We start from the raw sequence: 5,100 nt of genomic DNA, 5'->3' as shown, positions 1-5,100 counted from the left end.
CCCACACTAAAACCTCCTCGTGCGGGAGTGCAACTCCCCCACTTGGAACTATGTTCCATAACCGCATCTTGTACGACCGTACAATGCTACTAAAGGTAGACTTTACCAACAATTGGGTTCACACGACCCATCACCATATCTTGCTCCAACCTTGAGCATACCAAGGATCTTAACCTATCCTTAAACACTTCGAACGAAAAGTGTACCACAATTACACAAACTCTACTCTCGCAATCATCAAATTGCTATAGTTTGTCAACTTCCACCTAGTCACTCATGTACTTAAGGGTTTCACCTCGGTACCCTAAGTACAATGTAACCGCAACACAATCGGAGTCGAACACCACGCTAGTAGGTATAAAAGAGGTACCTAATGTCGTGTCACGTAGACTCCTTTACCAACATACATCGAGATTTAAAACACTCGATTTCTCGGGTTTCATCACACCTGTCGAACCTCATGGTTCATCCACTTCGACACAAAAGCGGACACGCGCTTAACAACCGACACCAAAAACCCATCTCCATGGCTTGGTAGAACATTTCCCAAATACTAAGAAATGCTTGGTTGCACCAAGTCTTACGCCATTCGCCCATCAATCAAAACGTCACCATAGGGTACTTCCATTAGGAACGTCACCCATAACAACAATATGCACAACACAAGGCATTTAACAACTCAAACTCAAACGACACTCAATAAATAATCTAAGGACATATTTATTAAAACGAAACGTACCTTAACGTCTCCTTGCCACACCCGTCCCCGCTAACTTGGGACATTTTGACTTACGATGTCCTTCTTCTTGGCAAACGAAACATATCGTGCCCTCACCACTTGGCACCGAACATTCCCACGACTTGTGACCCCTCACGCCACAATTGTAACATCTAGCCACACTAGAACCCGATATACTCGTCCGTGTACTACCCGTGCTCACACTCGGACCATTAGTCCTCTTACTCGGAGCACCATACGAAACAACCCTTCTCTCACTCGAAGGTTCACCCTTCTTGGATCGCGAGTACGACTCGAAACCTCTAGCCAAGTCGAATAATTCCGCAAACGATTTTGCTTGACCCCGACTAATTTTACTTTTCAAGTCATCATTCAAGGTCCGATATAAATCCTCCATCATCAACCGATCATTCCCCAAATACTCTGGGCAAAAACGAGCCCTCGCCATAAAGGTCGTCTTGAGAGTATTCAAATCCATAGATCCTTATCGCAAATTTCGCAACTCATTACGCAACTCCCACAAATCGGCCGAAGTTCGGAACTCCTCGAAGAATTCCTCTTTAAATTCGTCCCACGATAAAGTGGCAAACGTTTCGCCACCAACAAGATCAATCTTACCATCCAACCAATCCCTCGCCCTACCCCGTAACCAAATAGTAGCGAGTCTCGTCTTTTTCTCGGGAGGGCAATCAATATACGAAAACAACCTTCGACGTCCGAGATCCATGTGGTGCTTACCAAAGGATCCGGTTTTCCGTCATACATTGGGGGTTTAGTCCTCATGAAGCTCTTAAGACAACGCTCCATTTCACCACTACTTTGAAGTTCGGAATACCTTCTATCCATTTCTTCTCGAAACGCACTCATTTGCTCCGCAACGGTGGCAGCAACTCTAGCGTTAAACTCTGCATCGTTCGTCTCGATCTCGTTTCCCGTCGCCATTCTAAGGAATGCAAAGCGATTAGATCACGAACGTAAAAACCACACACACAACACCGCCACATCTTGCTAAACACTCGTCGTACATCACTTACTAGACACGATTTGCACCCGTAATAAGGCTTGCAAGTCCTTATTACGCATACACGCCATATCGGCTCGTTAGTACAACGACTGCCTCGCTCGATGATATAAATAAACACAAACAAAATTCTACGCGATATAAACATATGCGAGAATTATTATCACAACACAATAATATATTAATAATATCCGCATTACTAATATAAACGTTAGTTCACCTACAAACAAGGCACTAACTATAACCCATTCCGACCCGTAATCCTACAAGTCCCGCACAAAAATTAAGCACACACAAAAGTCTAAGCCTAGGCACCTATCTCAAGTCACCTAAATCCCTTAGACCATGCTCTGATACCACTTGTAACAACCCAACCCGTTAACCAACCAAAAACGCGGAAATAAAAAAAATTTAAACAGAGCTGTCCAGATGGGGTGCGCGGCGCGCACCCACAACTATGCGCGGCGCGCACAGGGCCTGGCAGCCCGCTGTCCACTTTTTCCAATTTTCGTAAAAAGATCTCTTGCTTCCCTACACCTTTAGACCAAACGCTTTTCACAATATTTTATATTAGTTAAAACTAACACTTTCCAATAATAAAATGAGTTTTACGAGACTGGGCCCACATCGGCCGTTTTACGACTTTCGTACAAAATACAAATTTTCAACCACATTGTTTTTAACATAAAATAAAGACCGAGCATGGTGATTGGGAATATGCTACCCAATCCTAATCAAATCCAAAAGCAAGATCTTCTAAGCAACTACGCAAGTCCACTAGTCCCCACGCTTACTCGAGCCACCGCATCCATGCAAATCTAAAAATATAAACAACGAGAGGGTAAACTAATGCTTAGTGAGTGATAATATACTACATACATATATATGCATACAATGGAGATGCCACACAAATAATCAAATAACGCATACCGGAGCATCCAAAAGTAAAGGCAAGCTAATCTAAGCATTACCGTACGATCACTAAGCATTAAGCTAACAACATCCGCAATAAAGTAAGTTCACCAACGACGGTATGAACAACGCCATCAAGCTACACCCAGAGGGTTAGCTACAACACAACGATACATTAATATATTTATAACAGAGCGTAAAACCGCCCAAGGTTAACCAATCGTACAAAGGAATGGTACTCGAATTTTCCATCGGTGTTCATAACAACCGTTAGTGTACAACAACATATATCACTAACCCTTGGACAACACATATCCGTTCATAAAATCGTTAGCGTACAACACATATATCACTAATTTGGACAACACATATCCATTCATAAAATCGTTAGCGTACAACACATATATCACTAACTTGGACAACACATACCCATTCATAAAATCGTTAGCGTACAACACATATATCACTAACTTGGACAACACATATCCGTTCATAAAATCGTTAGACAACCGTATCTCAAATACCAAATCCCACACCATCGGGATTGTCCACATCACAACCATGTGTGATAACGTACACACAAAAATGTGCACCCCGCCAAAGGTGGTCAACCAAAATGCACAACCGTGCTAATTGAACCCGTACGCAAGTCCATCAAATCCACCTATATGTGAAGTGAGCTCTATAACCGAGAATCACCTCACCCCACCCGCACCCATCCTACACATACATATGCACATAGGATATTAACACTCACCTTGTCGCCTTGATGAATGCTTCCAAGAAATCTGCAACTCGTCAATGGAAAGTACCTATTCCATTATCACAATTACAACAACACAATTAAGGTTGACTTACAAACCAACCCAATTCGACACTTAGTGCCATTTTGACCCAAATGCACTTCCAAGCACAAACCGTGCCCAAACTAACCAATAATCACTAACACAAGTGAGAATGGTCATAATATGCCAATTAAACCCAATCATAGGTGTTAAACACCTATCTTGCCCAAAATGACACTTAAACCCTAATTTTGACCCATAAGAAGTCAACATCACGCCATTAGCAAGTTTTGACACCAAAACATATTTAACTCGATTTTATACTTCAACTTAATCCATTTTAAGTTTATAAACCTTATTAAATCGACAATTGGGTCATAATCATCACCAAACCCTAATTTTGACTCTAGTCAAAATTAGTCAACCAACACACCCAAAAGAGTTTCAACACTTCCATAATCACTAATCATAGTGATTATACACTACTTACAAGCCTTAAACTTGGTTAAATCATTAACCAACCCGAAACCCGCCAAATATCAAAATAGCAAGTTTCCATAAACCCTCTTCGTCAACTAAATGGGTTTTATAACTAACAATCTCAAAACCCTAACATTGAATCTCAAATCAAACAATGAAACTCGGAGTCAGAACTTACCATACCGCCAAAATGATGCCGTTGACGAGATGAACAACTTTAATACTTGAGGTTTGACCCGAAACACTCTTCTTCTTCTCAAATTGGAGCTCTCTCTCTCTCTCTCACTAAAATGGGTTTCTCCCTCTAGGGTTTGATGAAAGTGTTTGTGTGGGTGAAATGAGGATAAGAATGACCAATGGATCAGTTTTGATGACACCAAACCGACCCCAAGTGAAAAGACCAATGTAGCCCTCATTTAAACACTTTTAAAAATGCTGAAAATTGCATCAGACGCATTCGGAGTGCCGCTCCATAAGGTGGAGCGCCGCTCCAACCTTCAGGTCAGTTTTCAGTAACTTGTTTTGGCCATAACTTTTTGACCGTAGCTCCGTTTTCGATGAATCAAATATCGTTGAAAAAGTAATAAGATTTTATTTTCAATGGTAAGGCTTTGAAACATCAACACAAACTTTATTTGGGGTTGAAAAGATACGTACAAACCTTGTCACTTCAGACAACGTCCAGTCTCCTTCGACGTTCGAGCAAGCAACACATACATGCTTCGTACACTTCATACACGCATCGTACACCATAAATACATTATGTACAATAAATATTTGGGTATTACAATAAAGCGACCCAAAATTGCCATGATGCGGAGATGAATTAGCCACATAAAGAACGTCGCCAAACAAACCGACTACTTTATGTATATTCTCAGGTGAAACAAACTTGGCCGGAATTCCCCTAATTTCAATCCAAGCAAAACGAATAAACTGTGCAGCATACTCTTCAAAAGGTGAAATCACAAAAACCCGTTTGTCCCCTTTGCAGCGTTCAAAATCCTATTAAAACTCCCATTGTCCGAACACAAAACGACACACCCAAACAACCCAAATTTGCTAATATGCGTAACCGAGACATTATATTGAACCAAGAATTCCTTCACCTTACTCTTAACTAAAGGAACATGATCCACTAACAAAATACTCCTCTTCATGTA

Source organism: Rutidosis leptorrhynchoides, chromosome 10 (genome assembly GCF_046630445.1).
Source record: "Rutidosis leptorrhynchoides isolate AG116_Rl617_1_P2 chromosome 10, CSIRO_AGI_Rlap_v1, whole genome shotgun sequence".
Taxonomy (NCBI): Eukaryota; Viridiplantae; Streptophyta; class Magnoliopsida; order Asterales; family Asteraceae; genus Rutidosis; species Rutidosis leptorrhynchoides.
The sequence above is the reverse complement of the archived record's forward strand: the minus strand, read 5'-3'. Positions refer to the sequence as shown.